The following is a 22,878-nucleotide window of genomic DNA, read 5'->3' as shown; positions in this document are numbered from 1 at the left end:
CTAGACCACCTTGCTTGTCTGCCGAGAAACCTATATGCTGGTGAAGAAACAACAGTTAGGACTGGACGTGGAACAGCTGACTGGTTCAAAACCAGGAAATGAGTATGTCAAGGCTGTATATTGTCACCTTGCTTACTTACCTTCTAAGCAGAGTACATTATGTGAAATGCCAGGCTGGGTGAATCACAAGCTGGAATCAAGATGCAGGGAGAAATATCAACAACCTTAGATACGCGTATGATACCACTATAATGGCAGAAAGTGAAGAGGAACTAAAGAGTCTCTTCATGAGGGTGAAAGAGGAGAGTAAAAATGCTAGCTTGAAACTCAATATTCAAAAAACTAAGTTCACGGCATCTGGTCCCCTCACTTCATGGCAAATAGAAGGGGAAAAAGTGGAAGCTATGACATTTTCTTTTCTTGGGCTCCAGAATCACTGCAAACCATGACTGCAGCCATGAAATTAAAAGATGCTTGCTCCTTGGAAGGAAAAGTATGACAAACCTAGACAGCATATTAAAAAGAAGAGACTTTATTTTGCCAACAAAGGTCTGTATAGTCAAACCTATGGTTTTTCTGGGAGTCATGTACGGATGTGAGAGTTGGATCATAAAGAAGGCTGAGTGCCAAAGAACTGATGCTTTTGAACTGTGGTGTTGGAGAAGACTCTTGAGAGTCCTTGGATTGCAAGGAGATCAAACCAGTAAACCCTAAAGGAAATCAATGCTGAATATTCATTGCAAGGATTGATGCTGAGGCTGAAGATTCAATTCCTTGGCCACGTTATGTGGAGAGCTGACTCACTGGAAAAGACCCTGATGCAGAGAAAGATTGAAGGCAAAAGGAGAAGGAGGTGGCAGAGGATGATATGGTTATAGAGCATCAATCACTGACTCCATGTACCCAAATCTGAGCAAAATCTGGGATATAGTGTAGCAAAGAGAAGCCTGGCATGCTGCAGTCCATGGGGTCACAAAGAGTTGGACAGGACTTAGTGACTGAACCACCACAACAAAGTAAATAAGAGACTGCATATTTTTTTGTTTTAACCATTGAAAGCCTATATTGACCACTAAACATTTTCAGTGTAGTAAAATGCCATATGCATGTTATTTTCTCAGTTCATCAATTCATTCATTTATAAATACACTATACACATTAAGGGACTATTAGATACTAGATTGTTTTGTTTTTGTTTTCATGAGTGAATTTACTACAGTAAAAGACCAGTGCCCAACCTAGGATGCATATAGTCTGGTGAAGATGGGAAAAAAGATGTGGACAGCCTTTAATACCAAGAAAGTAATATCAAAAAGATGCTCTGTTGCTAAGTGAATCACACCATGCTAAGCCAGATCTACATGACTTGATTTTGATTTGTGACACACTTGTTTCTAGACTTAAATTGCAAGTGCCTTCCTGGTCTATTCAAACCACAGTTACTGGATTTCTGCAGGTAAAAAAAAAAAAAAATGTACATTTGAACCTATAACTGTTTCTAAACAGGAAACAAATGCCTTGTGGAAAAGGCAAGCTGAATTTCCTCTTGATCTTTAAAATCCAAGCATTTGGGAAAACATCAATGTCTAGTCACAGGGTTCCATTTATTCACACTGGGGTAGTCAGGGATCAGACAAGAAAAAGAATTTATTGTAAATATTTCAATAAAAATACCAATTATTCATTTAATTAAAAAAAATAAATAAATAAAGCATGACCCTGATTAAATTTCAGAAAGCATGTCAGATCCAGAGGCCAGTCAAAGACTCACCTGGGTGGAATATGATTAGACTTGGCAACTAGAATGGTACTTACTGCAATTACCTTCTGATTAATTAGAGACCATAGTTTGAAACAGTCAAACTATTTCTAAGATATGAATCTTTTAGTAGTAAATATATCATATTGATGAGAATGAGTTATGGGACACATCTCACCAGGGTGAGAGAAATATAACTCATAGGTGAATGATGTACAGAATTTAGGACAAATGAGATCAAACTGTAATTTATCATCCTCTCATGACAGGTTTTTTTGGAAAGTCTCCAAATCATGTATTTCAGAAGGTTCCAGCTTGATTAAGAATTCTATTTGATGAAAGATCAGATGGAGAAAACACTACCCTTTCTGCTGGTGAAGCGTGTTTTCATTCTACTACAAACTCATGCCAGGAAACAAATGTTATTTTTCAAATAAAAATTATTATGTTAGCTGAGATACTGTACTATAATAACTGTACTTGTTTGGCTTATATCGGATCTGATTTGATAATCAGATTTGCCTTAGCTATGTCCAGGAGATGCTTGGGAATAGAATAGGAGACTTTCTATTAGATTTGAGAATTTTAGGATTTGGGGCTAGGAAATTCTCTGATGCCTCTTACAGTGTTTCTCATTTGCCAGCCACCAGCTATAAAACCTATGTGCAATACATTCACTTTTGCATACCCATAGCGACTAGTCAATCTAATCACACTAGGACCACAGCCTTGTCTAACTCAATGAAACTAAGCCATGCCCGTGGGGCAACCCAAGACGGGTGGGTCATGGTGGAGAGATTTGACAGAATGTAATCCACTGGAGAAGGGAATGGCAAACCACTTCAGTATTCTTGCCTTGAGAACCTCATGAACAGTATGAAAAGGCAAAATGATAGGATACTGAAAGAGAAACTCCCCAGGTCAGTAGGTACCCAATATGCTACTGGAGATCAGTGGAGAAATAACTCCAGAAAGAATGAAGGGATGGAGCCAAAGCAAAAACAATACCCAGCTGTGGATGTGACTGGTGATACAAGCAAGGTCTGATGCTGTAAAGAGCAATATTGCATAGGAACCTGGAATGTCAGGTCCATGAATCAAGGCAAATTGGAAGTGGTCAAACAAGAGATGGCAAGAGTGAATGTCGACATCCTAGGAATCAGTGAACTGAAATGGACTGGAATGGGTGAATGTAACTCAGATGACCATTATATCTACTATTGCAGGCAGGAATCCCTCAGAAGAAATGGAGTGGCCATCATGGTCAACAGAAGAGTCCGAAATGCAGTACTTGGATGCAATCTCAAAAACAACAGAATGATCTCTGTTCATTTCCAAGGCAAACCATTCAATATCACAGTAATCCAAGTCTATGCCCCAACCAGTAACACTGAAGAAGCTAAAGTTGAACAGTTCTATGAAGACCTACAAGACCTTTTAGAACTAACACCCAAAAAAGATGTCCTTTTCATTATAGGGGACTGGAATGCAAAGTATGAAGTCAAGAAACACCTGGAGTAACAGGCAAATTTGGCCTTGGAATATGGAATGAAGACTAATAGAGTTTTGCCAAGAAAATGCACTGGTCATAACAAACACCCTCTTCCAACAACACAAGAGAAGACTCTATACATGGACATCACCAGATGGTCAACACCGAAATCAGATTGATTATATTCTTTGCAGCCAAAGATGGAGAAGCTCTATACAGTCAGCAAAAACAAGACCAGGAGCTGACTGTGGCTCAGATCATGAGCTCCTTATTGCCAAATTGAGACTTACATTGAAGAAAGTAGGGAAAACCACTAGACCATGCAGGTATGACCTAAATCAAATCCCTTATGATTATACAGTGGAAGTGAGAAATAGATTTAAGGGCCTAGATCTAATAGATAGAGTGACTGATGAACTATGGAATGAGGTTCGTGACATTGTACAGGAGACAGGGATCAAGACCATTCCCATAGAAAAGAAATGCAAAAAAAGCAAAATGGCTGTCTGGGGAGGCCTTACAAATAGCTGTGAAAAGAAGAGAAGTGAAAAGCAAAGGAGAAAAGGAAAGATATAAACATCTGAATGCAGAGTTCCAAAGAATAGCAAAAAGAGATGAGAAAGCCTTCTTCAGCAATCAATGCAAAGAAATAGAGGAACACAACAGAATGGGAAAGACTAGGGATCTCTTCAAGAAAATCAGAGATACCAAGGGAACATTTCATGCAAAGATGAGCTCGATAAAGGACAGAAATGGTATGGACCTAACAGAAGCAGAAGATATTAAGAAGAAATGGCAAGAATACACAGAAGAACTGTACAAAAAACATCTTCACGACCCAGATAATCACGATGGTGTGATCACTGACCTAGAGCCAGACATCCTGGCATGTGAAGTCAAGTGGGCCTTAGAAAGCATCACTATGAACAAAGCTAGTGGAGGTGATGGAATTCCAGTTGAACTACTCCAAATCCTGAAAGATGATGCTGTGAAAGTGCTGCACTCAATATGCCAGCAAATTTGGAAAACTCAGCAGTGGCCACAGGACTGGAAAAGGTCAGTTTTCATTCTAATCCCAAAGAAAGGCAATGCCAAAGAATGCCCAAACTACCACACAATTGCACTCATCTTACACACTAGTAAAGTAATGCTCAAAATTCTCCAAGCCAGGCTTCAGCAATATGTGAACTGTAAACTTCCAGATGTTCAAGCTGGTTTTAGAAAAGGCAGAGGAACCAGAGATCAAATTGCCAACATCCGCTGGATCATCGAAAAAGCAAGAGAGTTCCAGAAAAACATCTATTTCTGCTTTATTGACTATGCCAAAGCCTTTGACTGTGTGGATCACAATAAACTGTGGAAAATTCTGAAAGAGATGGGAATATCAGACCACCTGATCTGCCTCTTGAGAAATTTGTATGCATGTCAGGAAGCAACAGTTAGAACTGGACATGGAACAAAAGACTGGTTCCAAATAGGAAAAGGAGTTTGTCAAGGCTGTATATTGTCACCCTGTTTATTTAACTTCTATGCAGAGTACATCATGAGAAACGTTGGACTGGAAGAAACACAAACTGGAATCAAGATTGCCAGGAGAAATATCAATAACCTCAGATATGCAGATGACACCACCCTTATGGCAGAAAGTGAAGAGGAACTAAAAAGCCTCTTGATGAAAGTGAAAGTGGAGAGTGAAAAAGTTGGCTTACAGCTCAACATTCAGAAAACCAAGATCATGGCATCCGGTCCCACCACTTCATGGGAAATAGATGGGGAAACAGTGGAAACAGTGTCAGACTTTATTTTTCTGGGCTCCAAAATCACTACAGATGGTGACTGCAGCCATGAAATTAAAAGACGTGTACTCCTTGGAAGGAAAGTTATGACCGACTTAGATAGCATATTCAAAAGCAGAGACATCAGTTTGCCAACAAAGGTTCATCTAGTCAAGGCTATGGTTTTTCCTGTGGTCATGTATGGATGTGAGAGTTGGACTGTGAAGAAGGCTGAGCGCCAAAGAATTGATGCTTTTGAACTGTGGTGTTGGAGAAGACTCTTTAGAGTCCCTTGGACTGCAAGGAGATCCAACCAGTCCATTCTGAAGGAGATCAGCCCTGGGATTTCTTTGGAAGGAATGATGCTGAAGCTGAAACTCCAGTACTTTGGCCACCTCATGAGAAGAGTTGACTCATTGGAAAAGACCCTGATGCTGGGAGGGATTGGGGGCAGGAGGAGAAGGGGACGACAGAGGATGAGATAGCTGGATGGCATCACTGACTCGATGGACGTGAGTCTGAGTGAACTCCGGGAGTTGGTGATGGACAGGGAGGCCTGGTGTGCTGCAATTCATTGGGTCGCAAAGAGTCGGACATGACTGAGCGACTGATCTGATCTGATCTGAGCAACGTGTATCATTTTCAGTTTTTAAAATCTAACTCTTAGGAACTCAAAGAATATATGTACTCATTTGTACCTCAGTTATTGCGTACAGATTGTTTTTGTTCTTCTTGTGATTCCATTTATTATAGTTTCTTACTTGCGTTGCAATAGTAGGTAAATTATGTAATTGGGAAAAAAAAAGTTGAAATCCAAGATTTCAGGTACACTTTACTTAAGGCATGAAATGAGAACAAAAGTGTTCATAGGTATATCTAACATTGTGAAGGGTGTACGATAGACAGAGGGAAGGTTACTGAGCTTTAGAGCCTAGGTGAATTCCAATAAAGTAGAATCATAAAAAGCATTTAAACTCTTAAAACTTTTCTATCAAAATTAGTTTTCCATCTCCTTTGAATTGTTCATGTAAATACCATCACTCTTATGAAATCACATTTTCGAGTCACATTTCAATACCATCTGTAATATTTCCAGTGCTGGAGGTAGGATTTTTGTTTTCAATCCCAATAATTTACATAATATTTGTCAGCCCACATCATTTTTACTAGATATTCTAGAACTCGCTGTTCTTTTTGACCATGCCATGATGGCATTTCAACAAAATAAAGGCAAAGGGGAGTCTAGAATGTGATTTCCAGTCTTCAAAACTGACAAAGCATTAAGTGAGTAAGTCCTGACATAACTGATAAGAAAAGGCATATGTTCATGCCTACATGTCACCTCTGTGAGATAAAGACATTCTGAGAAAACAAAGATGATGAATAAGACCTGGTCTCTGCCTTACAGAACTTACATTCTAGTGAGAGAAACAGGTGTCATAGAAGTATGTTTTAGGAGTTATACACAATAGGGGATGAAAAATAGTGTGCTCAGCTGTGAGGTCAAATAAGGAAGGAAGTGTGATGCATACAAAGTGTGAATCTCGCAAGATAAGAAGTCTGATCACAGAGAACTTCCCAGTATATGATAAAGGGTATGGGAAAAACACGTTGATGCTTGCTTTTGCTTTTTTTTTTTTTTAAGGAGGCCAAATACCAGAGAGATTTTTAGTTAGTGAACTACCTACACTTTATTGCTTAGATGCCCCCTCCTCATCTGGCCAACACAAATCATGTGCATCTTTATTTATTTATCTATTTTTGACCTCACCACATGTGGGATCTTAGTTTCTTGGCCAGAGATTGAACCCACACCCCTTGCATTAGAAGCACAGAGCCTTAACCACTGGGCTGCCAGGGAAGTCCCTGCTTTTGCTGTTGTTTCTGTTCAGACTCCACGAACTACAGCACACTAGGTTTCTCTGACCTTCACTATCTCCCTGAGTTTGCTCAAACTCATGTCCATTGAGTCCGTGATGTCATCCAATCATCTCATTTTCTGTCACCCCCTTTTCATCTTGCCCTCAATCTTTCCCAGCATCAGGGTCTTCCAAAGTACTGGAACTTCAGCTTCAGCTTTGCTTTTAGTAAGAGAATTCCTACTCTTTCTCTGAGGCTCAGCTCTGGTTCATCTCCTTCATGAAACTTCCCCGAGGTTTCAGGTCCACCATGACTTTCTTCCTCTGAATCTCTGCAGTTCTTCTCATCCACCCAAGTTCTTGCCTGACACTTAAAAGTACTGGCTTTTTTCCTTTTCTGATAATACTGCATATCTGCTCTGCTTGTCACTGGCATCATAAACTCCTTGAAGACAAAGCTAACATTTAAGAGTTGAGATTTACAACACTGCATTTAGTTTCAGATGTATAGCAAAGTGATTCAGTTATATATATCTGTATAACCTATAATGGAAAATAATCTAAAAACTTATATGTTATTGTTTTTCAGTCGTTCAGTCAAGTCCGACTCTTTGCAACCCCATGGACTTTAGCCTGCCAGGCTCCTCTGTTCATGGGATTCTCCAGGCAAGAATGCGGGAGTGGGTTGCCATTTCTTTCTCCAGGGGATCTTCCTGACCCAGGGATCAAACCTGGGTCTCCTGCATTGCAGGCAGATTCTTTACCATCTGAGCTACCAGGGAAGCCCATATATATGGTATATATATAAGTTTTCAGATTATTCTCCATTATAGAGTATTACAAGATACTAACGGAAGTTGAGGCTGTAAGCCATTAAGCTATGACATTTAAAGAAATTGGGTAGAGACAGTCTGTAACATATGTGGAAAGGAAAGCGACTGAAATTGAGACTGCTTCACCAGGCCCAGTGCCCCTGCAGAAAAGACTAGCAAAAATCTCCTACTGATGGTGCTAATAATGGAGTATGACAATAATTGCCTTTGGCTTCATAATTAGGCTGCATTTTGAATGTGTAAAATATAGCCTGTGCCTGGAATTCTATCTACTACCAAGAGTGTGAAAGTGAGGTTACCCTAGAAAAAGTAATTTCCCGGTAAAAAGCACTCTGTCTATAGGAGTTGCCTTAAAATTATAATGTCTCTCTTATCATTAGCAAGGAGAGGGAGAACATGTCCAGGTTTTGCTTGAACAGATGAAAAAAAATGATAACTTCAATGATGGGAGTAACATATCTAGGCTTCCCTTGGGCTCAGATGGTAGAGTCCACCTGCAATGCAGGAGACCCAGGTTCGATCCCCGGGTTGGGAAGATCTCCTGAAGGACGGCATGGCACACCACTCCAGTATTCTTGCCTGGAGAATCCCAAGGTCAGAGAAGTCTGGTGGGCTATATAGTCCAGGAGGTCACATAGAGTCAGACACGACTGAGTGACTAACACCCACGCACACACAACATATCTAGAGAAGGGATGCTACTGGACATAATGATCTGCTTTAATTGAAATGTGAAGAAACCCAAAGAAAGAAATGTTAGCATGTTCTTTAGGCAAGGGGGATAGAGAGGAGAGAAGTGAATATGAGAATGTGAGGAGTGGAGGAGGAGAAGAGGAGAAAGGAAAAGAAAGAGAAAGTGGAAGGAGAGAGGAAAGGGGAAAAAAGGAAGAGGAAAAGAAGAGAAAAAAGAGGAAGAGAAAAAGATGGAGAATGAGCATTCATGTGTCCAAGGTCTGTGTTCCTAACGCCAGAAATGGCATCTGGGGGAAAGGTGGCTCAAAACCATTCACTTTCCTCTGCGTATCAATAATCCTGCATTCAAGGAAAAATGTGGCCCACGTGGTAGGCAAACCTAAACTCTTTCTCTTCGAGCCAGGTCTTATCACAAATAAGACGCCTGCAAATGCCTTTGGCTACAAAACTCTTCACACAAGGAACACACACCTCCAGGCCAGTTTTCCATAGAATACATGTTAGAAAACAATCCATTTAAATCAATCCATGTAAATGCTCTGTTATGGGAAAGAAAATCTTATATAGATGAAACGAATATTATTCAAATGATTTTAATCTAGTCATTCAATAAGTTATAGGTATACGACTTTATATATACAACATCTATACCAAGAAATATATATGAAGTGTGTACATATATTCACCTTTGTTGAAAAGGGGCAGTTTGTTATTGACATTATCATCAGCAAATATTCGTTCAGAATCAGGGCCTGTCATAGCACCAGTAGTAACAGGCCCTCTGTAAAATGAAACACTATGGGTTCTACCTCTCAGATCACTTTCAAATTCATGGACAAGCAAAATACACACACATGTAACAAGAAGGAAATTAGACAATGTTATAAAAATTTATTATACACTAGAGCAAATTCGCAGCTATGTATAAAGGCACAGGGATTGGAGTGCTAAAGAACTGAAAATTGGGATAATAATATAATGGAAAACTCACTAATGTTTATAAAGAGGAGATCTTGGAAGAAAAACTCACCCTGACACACATTAGCTGTGTGAGCTTGGGTAAATTACTAACCTTCCTAAGTCTCAGTTTTTTTGTCTTGAATATACATGTAATTTTGTCTACACTGCAGGGTTACTGATATGAATTACCTGTATTGATCTAAACATTCAACTTAGGGTGGTTGTCATTATTTCATTGCCATTGTCACTGCCGGATTCAACAGGATGAGACATGATATATCTGAGTCTTGGTTATCCTTCCGTTCCCACTTCTGCAGAAGGGACTTTGTAAAGATTGTCTCCAGCAGCATCTTAATTTCATGCTAAATCTTATACTCAGGATGAATAAATCCTTTCTAATGAAATGATCCCCCCCACGCCCCCCCGCCAACACTCAGGGATTTCCTACCACTCAGTCCAAACCCTTGTCATTTTGTCAAGCTGTTAACTCCTGGCAGGACTCCCCTCAACCTGCCAGTTAACTCCGTTGCTACTTCCGTCACCACAGTGCCTCCCTAAATTCCTTCTCTTTCCACCATGGACTTCCTCTGTGCCTCTCTGAGGGCAACAGAGAGCTGCTGATGGAAAATGAGCTGCTCTCCAGTCCTGGCTTGCTGCCGACACCCACCATCCAATCTTAAAAGGCCCTTCTGCCAAAGCCTGGTTTTATTTGCCCTTGGTTGATTCCTTTTCCACATCCCACTGCTGCTTTCTCATCTACACTGTCTTCCTTCATGCCTCAGCTGATGATCTGGATTCTGCCTTTTACTGACATGGCCAGGGCCACTCAAAACCAACGGCCTACAAAGCACTGACCAGAAATTCATGAAATTGCCTAGCATTTATCCCCACTAATCACCTAGTCTGGTTGTAAGATTAATCTTGATAATTAAGCTTTGAAGTATTATTGTACTGTATAAAATGTAGTTTTAATTCTAAATTTTCATTTCAAAATTCATGGTTGTCTCTCTTATAAAACTCATGTAATAAAGTAGAGGTTAAAGGCATAATTACATATACCACTTGGTTAATGGCAGGGTCCTCTAAAGACAGTCTCTATGAGTGTGTATTAAAGAAGTATTCCCAAATAGAGAATCATGTCAACAGATAAGGACGATCAGTTTGCTATTGTAGGATACTATAGGCCTTCCACTACTTCCAATTGGATCCATATTCCACTGGATATGGATCCAATCAGTAGTGGGTGACATTTCACTGTACTACACCACTTATACAAAGGACTTTGTGTGTGTTAGTTGATCAGTCATGTTTGACTCTTTGTAACCCCATGGACTGTAGCCCATCAGGCTCCTCTGTCCATGGAATTCTCCAGGCAAGAATACTGGAGTGGGTTGCCGTTTCTTTCTCCACAGTATCTTCCTGATCCAGGGATGGAACCCAGGTCTTCTGAATTGCAGGCAGATTCTTTACCATCTGAGTCACCAGGGAAGCCCAAAGGATATTTAGCATCTGTGGATGTTTTTATCCGTTGGGAGTAGACAGTGTCCTCATTTTCAATGTGCTTTTTCTTTTTTTTTAATTTTAAAGACTATAATTTGGTATGGAAAATCACTTTGGTGATCTTTGGTTAAAAAGAAAATGATATTTACTTCAATATCAGCAACATGATTACAAAATGACCAATAACAGAGTGATAAACAGGATTTTATCTCAAACACGAACGATACTCATAGACCTTCTAAGAAGGACCTTGTTACTATAATTAGACCTAGATCTCTTCAAAAAGCCTAAGGAAGAGAAATGCATATATAAATAAATAATAATGACCACCACCACCACAATACGTACTGAGTACTTATAGGTATCAGGTATTCTGCTAAGCACCTTTACATCTCATTTACTTCTGGGAAAAGTGGGTAAAATATTCTGACATTTTGCTGAAAACAAGTGGATTTCTAGACAGAACTGCTACACATATAGATTGCAAATAATAATAATAATTAGAACAATAGTGATAAAATAATCAGAACATTATGTGCTAAGTCACTTCAGTTGTGTCCAACTCTGTGCAACCCTATGGACTACAGCCCGACAGGCTCCTCTGTCCATGGGATTCTCCAGGCAAGAATACTGGAGTGAGTTGCCATGCCCTCCTCGAGGGGATCGTCCCAACCCAGGGATCGAAGCCTTGTCTCTTTCATCTCCAGAGTTGGCAAGCGGGTTCTTTATCACTAGCGCCATGTGGGAGTATCCTCAATTAGAGCTATAGCATTATTAGCATATTTACAATGTATCAAATATTCTGCAGAGTGTCTTAGAGCATGATCTCATTTAATCCTCATGATAGCCCATGGAACCCCTACTGATAACTTTATACTTCCTATTGGAAATCAAAGTTCTGAGATAACAAATAACCTGTCGAGGGTGATATAACTGTTAAGTGTCAGAGTTCAGATTCAAACCCAGCTCTTAATTAAAGCCAATGCCGATAAATATGATAGAATATTTACAGACACAAGTAGCTATAATCTGCCTCCTCAAAGTAGAAGAGGGTAGCTTGCTAGCATGGCAGTTTTTCAGTGATTTCTACCCAGAGAAGTCCACACCCAAGAGCACAGAAAGAGCTTACTTCTTTCTCCCTACCATTTGAAATCCATAAAAATAAAAATGCAAAGTCTGTGATAAGTTTGTAAAAGAGAACCATACTTCATTTATAAAGGCAATGAGATATTTAGTAAATGTTTTTCTCTTTTTTTCTTGCTTCTTACTGTCAGACTAAACCCTCCAAACCCCTCGACTTTGGGTACTATTATATGTCATTGTGTGATTGAAAAAGATCTGTTACTAAATAATGGCAGTATTAAAAACATGAAACACTAAGATGCCCTTGATGTAACAGTGGACAAAAACCTCAAATACCAATGGTCCCACTAACAAGAGAGAGAGATTTCCAACTCGTAAAGACACTGAAGTAATGAATTTGATTTGAAGTCCAAGTTTTGATATTCGGTCATTCACTCAGCAGATAAGTTTATTGAATTAGTATGTGGCTCTGGAAATAAGATCCTATAGAAAAAAGACAAAGACCCTAGTAACAAGAATATAATGTCTTAGTGAATCATATGCCTCATTAAGTAGGCATATTTGAAAAGACATTCTTGATTTTTTCCCCCAGACCATAAGAGAACTTCTTTGAAAGATAGATAATTCAGTCATACAAAATGCACTGAATTTGGTGTATGACTGGGGAGCTGTATAACAACGGTAATGTTATGTAAAATAATTGGCCTGAAAGTGATGCTATGAGTTAGGGGTTTCCTACAGCAGAGGTGTTAATGCACCCAGGCTCATTAAAGGGTTGTGTCAAAGACTGTTGGGCTGCAGCTTCTTTTCACTCACTTTGTTTCTTCTTCAGGCTCCCTTCCCCAGTTATTTTCCATGGCTTTAAAGTGTCCCCTATTATTTTGACCAAAGGTGCCCTGTGATGGAAAGGACGTGAGACTTTCAGCAGAATTACTTAATTAGGTTTAAGTAAGCAGTCTGGGCCAAGTAGGTTAGGTTTGCTTTCTAGCCATAAAAATGTGCCTGCCATGCCTGCTGTGTTCCCAAGGAGTGAAACAGTGATGGATATGATGATAAAACGAGGAAGGGAAGGATAAAGCCTGAGAGATAAAAGTCTCAAAAGGGAAATAAAAGAGGGAAGCAGCTGCCCCCATCTTAATTGAAGCATAAATTTTAGGAACAGGATCTGAGGTTTAATTTCAAGCGCATATTGCGGGGAGTGGAGAGAGAGAGAGTGTGTGTGTACTCTTGCATGTGATGAAAACCATGTAAGTTAAATTCTTTTCATCCTTTTATGAAGAGTTCTCATACCATTTTTAAAGGAGGAAAAATTGCAAAGTTAGAGGTTTATGGATTATCAGCGAGAGACGTTCATTTAGTCAGCATTTAATAGAGACTAACAGAATCAATGAACGGCAGGAACGGCTCTGGTGATACAGCAGACTTGAAACCACAACTTTCTGCACTCAGGGAGCTCAATGGTTTCAGTTTATCTCTTTTCTCTGCACATACTTTCCCTGCTTGTTCCCCTACACTCTATCAGAATTCTTTTCTTATAGATTGCATTATACATTACTTTCATATTTTTATCCAAGATAACCATGCATTCAAAACACTACAGTCCAGCCCCAAACTGTATGTCCCACCTCTGTTTTGATTCACCCCTGTCCTCCAGTATGCAACTTCCATTCTCCAAGCATAACATTGATTTTTACACCATGGTGACTTTGCCACAGTTGCCCCTAGAATGCCTTCATACACATTTCCTATCAATTAAAATTCTCCTCACTTTTCAACTGTGCAGCTGAAGTATCTCTTAAGCCTCGAAGACCTTTTAATACTCCTATCAGTTTTAAACAATCCTTCATTTCAGTTTCTAGAGAATTTTGCTTGAAATGCACCATTAAACTTTTTAGTTCCTTTTGCCTGGAGTGAGCCATTTAGTGTCTGTTTTACTCTGTGTGAACTATTTGAGGACAGGGCTGGGAGGATCACTGATTTGTTTCTGGCCTCATTCTGTTTTATGTGTGATTGAGGTTCAAAGGGCTTCCAGGTGGCTCAGACTGTAATGAGGGAGACCTGGGTTCAATCCCTGGGCTGGGATGATCCCCTGGAGGAGGGAATGGCTACCCACTCTAGTATTCTTGCCTGGAGAATTCCATGGACAGAGGACCCTGGTGGGCTACAGTTAATGGAGTTGAAAAGATTCAGACATGACTGAGTGCCTAATGCTTTCATTTGACACTCAAAACATGCTCGGAGGGTAAGTAAACTTGTAGCAAAAAATATGTAACATTCATATGAGGCTTTTCATGATGGAAACAGCGGCCACCCTGAATTCTTAAAATTTTATTTTCAGAAGACCTCAGAATAAGAATGATGGCACAGGTGAGAATGTCCATACTCTGCAGAGGGTAAAGGAGACACTGCCTACACAGGTAGGACTTAAATGCTTTCCATGAACCACCTTGGAGACTACAAATTCCATTACAGGGGGCATCCTATTATCAGAAGTGCTTTGCAAAATCTGACCTTTTATAGCCTGTCTTTATAGCTTAATATTGCTTCTCTGTACAAGCATTCAGTAATGTAACATTGAGATTAGATAAACTTTTACTTTAAAAATGCTTTAAGAAGGAAAAATTCCTTTTAGGCTAAGGAGCAGTGCAAATTTTTTGATTTTTTACAAACTTCCGAGAACAGAATTCATGACTTGACATTCTTTTAACTTTATGGAGAAGGTGACATGCATCACCATAAAAAAAAAAAAAATGCAACTGCCATTCTTACAACAGAGAACAAAAACAAATTTCAAACTAATATAAGTATAAATCCATAATGTATACAGTTTCTGTTCATTTTAAAAGAGTCATGAATGGATAAGAAAGCTATGGTACATATACACAATGGAGTATTACTCAGCCATTAAAAAGAATACATTTGAATCAGTTCTAATGAGGTGGATGAAACTGGAGCCTATTATACAGAGTGAAGTAAGCCAGAAGGAAAAACACCAATACAGTATACTAACGCATATATATGGAATTTAGAAAGATGGTAACAATAACCCTGTGTACGAGACAGCAAAAGAGTCAATGATGTATAGAACAGTCTTATGGACTCTGTGGGAGAGGGAGAGGGTGGGAAGATTTGGGAGAATGGCATTGAAACATGTAAAATATCATGTATGAAACGAGATGCCAGTCCAGGTTCGATGCATGATACTGGATGCTTGGGGCTAGTGCACTGGGACGACCCAGAGGGATGGTATGGGGAGGGAGGAGGGAGGAGGGTTCAGGATGGGGAACACATGTATACCTGTGGCGGATTCATTTTGATATTTGGCAAAACTAATACAATTATGCAAAGTTTAAAAATAAAATAAAATTAAAAAAAAAACAACCTAAAAAAAAATAAATAAAAGAGTCAACCTTTAACTGAGAAAATATTTGAATTCACTGTCAAATATTTTATGTCCAGAGGCCCCTTCCAAAGTTTTCATTTTTATATAGAACAGTGGAATTTATTATCTGTATATCCTAATCAACAGGACTCACTTTAAAGGACCCTCTAAGAGAAGTTATGTTTCTTTATGATTCTTAGATCAAAAGTATTGCTGTACACTTCTCTCTATATATTGATGACTTCTTTCAAAAAATATTCTAAAGAATAAAAACACTTGTCTCACAAATAGAGAAGAGCTCTTTCTTTAATAATTACATTAACACATGATTATTGGCCTTAAAAATAGATTTAATTGCATCCCTCCCCTTTGTGTCTTTCTTTTAAGTCTGATGTTTTAACATACAACCCAGTTTTAATGAAAATATTGAAATAAACATAATTAGGATCAAATTTATTTTGGACTAATAAGCTTAAGAATATGGAAACCTATCATGAAGTGTTCTTGCTGTAATTTTTTGCTAGATAACAATGTAATGAAGCATGAAACTAGTTGAGGTTTATCCCACAAATGCATCCTTCTTGTTGGTGTCTCTTTTATTTACAGACTTTCAGAACTCTTCCAAATATGGCTAACCCAATATGCCACAAAACAGGATAAATAGTTACCCACTAACCCAGTTCATCAAATAAGGATTTGTGCCATGAGTTTGGTGATCTATACTATTTCTAACAAATTCAAAAGCCATGACTAATTTGAATTTCAGACTCTCAGGATATCATCTTATAGACAAGTTACTAGGAGATTGAGAAGACATACATATTAAACTTTAGAAAGTCAATTATTTTCAAGCACTATCAAAATTCTTATATCCAAATAATTATCTTAGCCTATAATTTATTAACTGAGTTCCATTTGCTTTATTTTCAGAAAATAAAAAAGCTGTATTTTAAAAAAACAAACACTCCAACTGAAAGAGTTCAAGTTTTCTAAATGATTAAATTTTACATATATTTTCTGTTTTGATAATTGAACTTAAAGGAAATCTTGATTTGGGATTCATAAAATTTTGATATAAGAGCTCTGATAGTCTTAAAATCAGAAGATAGGAATAATGTAGTTGCCCCAAGTAACTGTTACTAACAAATTTTAATTATGTTATAGAGGAGGAAGAATGTTAAAGAGAAAGATCAGATCTGATAGTTGAAAAGAGGTTCCAGAATGAAACAGACAAAAGTCCCAGAGACAAGTTGAATAAGAGCATGTGTTACATTTTAAATTCCAAAAGCCACAATGGACTAGGTCATTATGTTACCATATCAAATCATACTTAGATGAACAGAATTTAGAATGATAAATACTTTCAAAAAATAAAAGGCAAAATAATGGTATACCTTCTAAACTGGAATAACTTTGAAGCATATATGTAAGATCATATGCTGTAAACTGCAACACTTTCCCTACTCAACCTTCAAAAAGTACAACTGCTTATTCCATTATAGTTCAGAGTAGTTCCTTAAAGAGGAAACTGCCTTAGCTTGCAATTTGGGGCTATTGCATTAAACCATCATCCATAGTATCTTGTGTCTGCTTTACGTTGTCTTAACTCCTCCCCTCCTCTTGAGAAAAAAGAACTCAATCATTACTATACCCATTCTCCTGAATTCAAGGGAGCACCATTCTTCAACAACCTGTTGAGTGGACTTAGAAAGCAAACAGAGAAGTTACGCATTATTCAATACACCTTGGCAGCACTCTAAAGCCCTTAGAAATGCCTAAACAAATGATAAATGATCAGATGACTCCCTCAAATCTTACCTGGTTTACTCTTTTTAGAAATCCGACCCTTGCTGTCTACCATGCAAAGCTCTTGACCACTGGATGAAATCCAAACTGGGTAGTAGATCATGATAATTCCAACACGTCATGGGCAGCAGCATCTCTCAGAATCCCACATGTCATCTCCTTGAAACAAACCTGCAACAAACAAGGCATTTTTTTCATCTAACTGAAAAATAGGGAACCATATCCTTGGTCCAGGAGGCATCACTACTTGATCAATAAGGGAATCATAAAGGAGTGTATGAGGAGCAATAAATGCCACTCAAGATGCTGATAAACATTAAAGCCAATAGACCAACATTTATGTGCTACAGAAGGTGTTTTGGCAAGAGTGCATGTTCCTCTTCATGTTACCGTAGATCTATTTAAGCTGTCGGTGTAAATAAATATTATTGATACTAAAACTCACACATTTTATAGTGCATACCTCTTCTCCTTCATGTAGGTGACCACTTGGAGTACTCAAAAGTATTTTTCTGACTCTATTCATAATATTCTCAGGGTAACTGGTAATGAGGTTCAACAGGACAAAACTCATCAACAGCTAGAAGAAAATCCACATAATGACCTAGATCAAGGACACTTACATCTGTGAGTTCCGACATTCCACTTCAATATTCCCAACATAAAAATTAAAACATGTCTGCATTATAGTGTATGAGGAACACCTCTGATGAACATATATAAGGGCCTTCAAATTCAGCACCCTCCATGATCCAAATCAAGATAGACCACACCAGACAGTCACCAACACAAACATGCGGTAGCCACAGTCTGTACACAAAGGAACGACCAGAAACCAGGAAAGTAATTAGATAACTAATATTGGGGCAATCTACCACACATTTAATGCTTAAACTATTTATACTCATATGAGTAAATATGGTATTTAATCTTCGTAAGCATCGTTAGCTTCCATTTAAGGAGATAAAACTCCATGTATAATCAACAACTCCTGATTGTACGATTGCGTGGATACCTGGCACACAAATAACTGTGTTCCATAGAAATTTAGAAGGATTCTAAATGGATAGATTTCTTTATTGGTCTTCCCAGGGTAGGCTTTAAGAATGACTAGATATTTTTTTAGCTACCACAACCATATTTAGCTATGTATATACTAAAACATTTATTATTATTTTATTTTCTAAATGGTGCAGCAGAAATGGTTGAGAGGTTGTTCTAAGCTGGTAAGGGGACTCATGTGAATGGTTATGTGTGGCAGATTAATGAACACAGGTGCAAAGACTGGCTTTAACAAGATACAGAATTATATATCCTTATGGATTTGTAATTAGAACTACAACTAATATTCCCAGAAGTCCATGTGGAAACTTCACTAGAAGACACGGTAGTGAGATCTCCTATATTTGTGCCATTTCAGCAAGAATGGTCATGTCTGATTCTTTGCGACCCCGTGGACTGTAGCCTATCAGGCTCCTCCATCCATGGGATTTTTCCAGGCGAGAGTGCTGGAGTGGATTGCCATTTCCTTTTCCAGGGGATCTTCCCGACCCAGGAATCGAACCCAGGTCTCCCGCATTGCGGGCAGACGCTTTACCGGCTGAGCCACCAGGGAAGCCCAAGATAGCAAGGGGTTAAAGTCAAATGCATACATCAGAATAAAATGCAACACTTCAAAGTAAGTCCTTAAAAATCAAGACATGTGTACCTGGACATTAAGTGACCATTGTGCAATTCAAAATTCAAGTGCTATGTTGATGCTATTCATATCAAACATAAATACCCATACATACACATAACAGTTGAAATTGTCAAAGCTACTGATCCAAGCTCTGGTATTGATGAAGCTAAAATTTTAGTTAACTTCTGGACACAAATGCTCTAAATTATTTTACTTTTCTTCTTAGAGGATACTCTAAGAGTTATAAAATCAAGTCTTTTATAAAACAGATCTGTTTCCATGAGTAGTAATCCTTTCCTGTCTCTTGGGGGAGAATCAGGGTATTAGAAGAAGTCATATACAGGTAGGCTAAATGTCAGGCAAGTGGAAATTAAACATCATCTTCAAGCTACCAAACTGACTTTGAAGTGAGGGATCTTTGAAAGCTAGTTGGTTTGGAAGGACCCACCTGTGACCTAATGTGATTCCTAAAACTTTAGTTCTGCCACTTACTATATAAGAGTGAAACTAAGTAAATCAGCGTAACTATTTGCTTTCTAAAATGGCTTTATCTCACCATACATAAATGATGTTATTGATCCCTTCTTTGAATGGATAGGTTTTCTGTGTATGTTTTAAGTAATGAAAAGATTTTCTACTGACCATTGACCTCTAATTTATTCATTAACCCACTTATTCTTTCCACAGATTTTAACTGAGCACTTCAGTTGTGCCACCTAAGGGGTTAGGTACCCAAATACACAATGAAAACACACTTATTCTTCCCATAAAGAATTTACTATTTATTCTATTCTGATTTGCTGACATATACTGGTACCCAAGAAAGGCAGCAACATTAGACCAAATTAAAATAATTGGTTTTATTTTATATGCCAGCCACTATATGATCAGACAAAGGGGTTATTAAGTTTGCCAGTGAGCAAACCATTATAGACCAAGGGCTACAACACAAAACGACTGACTTACCCAGTCAACTTGTATACAGTTTGTACCGGATGTGATGGTTCTGTGTCACTCTCAAGCCCACTAACTGAGTGAGTCACGATGATTCAAAAAATCCAACCAAATTAGGTTCTGACAGTACATTGACATTTCTGGCATCCAGCACAGAGTCAGTGCCTCCCACATGTGTGTATTAGGCGTTGCAGTACAATCTTATGTGGCCTGTGTCACAAGTCAACAGATTTCAGTGCAGGTACTGTTACACAACACATTGCTTCACATGATGTTTGTAATATTATTTTCTCAAAGAGGATATATCACATTAAATGCATGTATTTTTCTCAAAGAGAAGTTCATGAGATGTTCATAAGAAATGCTAATTCCACAACATTGACTTGAATTTTCAAGACCAATTTTTAGAGTGAAAAAAATATAAAACTTTTCACTTTCCTCCCTTCAGATATGATACTGAATAGGAATATGGAAACAAAAGACACAGATTATACTTCTAAAAATGCTCTTTAGAAGTTAAGGAAAAAAATAAAGACATTTTACTAAAATCAATGGCTTCCAAATGGTTCCATTTTCTTCTATTTTCTCATCTTTTGTTTTTTGGATCTCTGCTTATACTGAAACTAGTTTGAAAACACTTTTAAAAATAAATGTTATTCTTATTTTTGAGAGATTTGTATTCTTTAAAAATAATTTTGAATGAGTATATTATATCGTATATAATTTATACCTCAATAATGTTGACTTACAACTTTTAAATGCATTTTTATCATGTTCAGGGAGGTTCTAGATAGGGGCATGAGATACAGAACCTATTGACAAAATACTGTTGTATTTGAATCTAAAACAAGTCTCCAATCAATTTTTTATAAAGTAGAAGAAATTCAACATTCACAGACCCTACTTTCTTGTTTCTTGGTCTGGCCTTAAGTGCTCTGTAGTTGAATTTTGGTCTTCTTTGTCTTTCTTTATGCATACTACTCCTGTCCTTCTAGTTTATCTTATTGCTTGGAAGAAAGCTTTCCCCAGGATCCCTCTAGCACTGAGGCACATATTTCATAAGACATTGATTTGTACTTGTTGATATGATGCTTTTTAAACTTTATCTCAGGGATGTGCTTCATGACCACCATGGACACGTTGCAAAGCCCTCTGGTATCCAACGAAACCATAGGAATGCTCAGCATTCTATGAGCTCAGTGCATTTGTTAAATGCCTGTTTGGTACATTTTGCAAGCCTTGTATCTAAGTCACTCATTTTCCTGCATAAACCTCAAGAATACAAGCATCAAGAATGTAGGAATAGGTAGGTTATCAGTGATTAAAGTTATGAAGCTTTTGGCCTTATGTATTTCAAATCTGTACCCTTTGATCAGTGATATTGGAAAAGGAAAGATGCCACTATTTTTTAAGTACCAGATTCATTGCTTCTAGCTTCTTTTCTTTTTCTTCATTTAGTCAAATGTAAACATTATAGATTATTTCCCAGCAGGCAGGGGTGGGTAATTAACAAAAATCACTGGTAACTGCTATCTGCTTTATATATAGTTTCTCATTTAATTGTCTCAAAAACCATGTGAAGTAAGTATTACAATAATGTCCAACTTATGGTGGTGAAAATAAAGATCAGAGATTTTAAATGATTGCCCAAGGGCATAGAGCTTCTGAAAAAGAGAGCTGGGTGTGCAGTTAATTGATACTATGGTACTGTCAGTTTTAAATTCTTATAAACTGAATTTGAGAGATTTTCTCAATCTACTGATGAAAATCTGAGTGTCTGGGAAATGAAGTGACATCTCAGAGATCATAAGATCATAGCAGGTCTGGATGAATACTCAAACTCATGATGTCCCTGTCTTTCTAATACACCACTCTCTTACCCAGCTTTCTACACATGGTGTCTAAACAACTTTATAGATCTCAGTTGTGTTTAAAGAACCATGTTTGGGGTAGGTTTTATTTTAGAAAGAAGATGCCAAAGCCAATAAACAAAATAACAGGATTTCTGAGTACTCAGTTTTAACGGAGCTTAAGTTTCTGAAATCAACAAATGATATTGTTCTCTCTCTCTCTTGAGCCAATTTATTTCCCAACGGAAAAAATATATAGACACCAGGAGAAGAGTGTGTTGATGGATTGTGACAAAGTGTATGATTAGATTGAACTATAAATAACACAGTGGTGTTTTGCTGATGCCCATTTGGTATGTTTAGCTCTGTTATTAGTAATTGCATGCTTAAAATAATATTCTAAGATATCCAGTTAATGTTTTTATTTCAGAAGCCCAGCAGGCAGCCTCTTAAGTGACATAAAACAAAATCTAGGGTAATTCAATCTACATCTGAGAAACCAGTGCCTGATACGCAAACAGTTCTTTGTGTCTGCTCAAAGACACCTAATTCTGAATTGATTATGACCTAGAAAATGCCAATTAAGAATGTCCACATTCTTCCTTGATTTTTTTTAAAGGAGGGATTCTATTACACTCACAAATTCTCCACAAATGAAACATGTCTCCATTCTTTTTCATTCCTTTCCTGTTCTCACTTTTCTCCATTCCTTCCTTCCCCTCTTCTCCTTTTCTGTTCCTTCACTATCTTCTCTTCCTTTTTTTCTTCCATACTTCCTTCAATCCTTCCTTTGGTTTCCTCCCTCTTTGTCTTTTCAGCTCAACAGAGTTTTAAGAACCTGTTAAGTTCTAGTAATGTGCTAGGCTCTGAGGATAAGGCAAGTACAGATTCAGTTCAAGAGGGAGGGGACACATGTATAGCTATGGCTGATTCACGGTGATGTATGGCACAGGTCAATACAATATTGTGAAGCAATTTTCCTTCAATTAAAAGTAAATAAGATTGGGAAACTAAATAAAATAATTAATTTAAATTTAAAAAAGAAAGCATAAAAAGATAAAAGATAAAAAAAATAAAAGATTCATATACTACCCAGGTATTGCCCATAGTCTACTAGGACGGACAGAGAAGTAAGCTGATTTATTATGGAAGAGGGGCAGGGATCAAGCCTGTATTAACTTTTCCAGAATATGTCAGCCTAGAGTAGAAAAACAGTGCATATCTTGACTCTAGGTGGCTTGGTCTGGTCAA

General features: G+C 38.0%; 1 protein-coding gene across 1 annotated transcript in view; it reads right to left on the bottom strand.

Annotated features, from left to right (window-relative positions):
- The window catches only part of LINGO2 (leucine rich repeat and Ig domain containing 2), a 1,233,386-nt gene that overhangs the window by 352,181 nt on the left and 858,327 nt on the right, over positions 1–22,878 (bottom strand). Inside the window, exon 6 of the mRNA XM_019965854.2 lies at positions 17,155–17,313. The gene's annotated coding sequence lies outside the window, so the exon portion shown is untranslated. The remainder of the gene's footprint in view (positions 1–17,154; positions 17,314–22,878) is intronic.

This window comes from Bos indicus, chromosome 8, assembly GCF_029378745.1.
Source record: "Bos indicus isolate NIAB-ARS_2022 breed Sahiwal x Tharparkar chromosome 8, NIAB-ARS_B.indTharparkar_mat_pri_1.0, whole genome shotgun sequence".
Lineage (NCBI taxonomy): Eukaryota > Metazoa > Chordata > Mammalia > Artiodactyla > Bovidae > Bos > Bos indicus.
The sequence above is the reverse complement of the archived record's forward strand: the minus strand, read 5'-3'. Positions and strand labels throughout refer to the sequence as shown.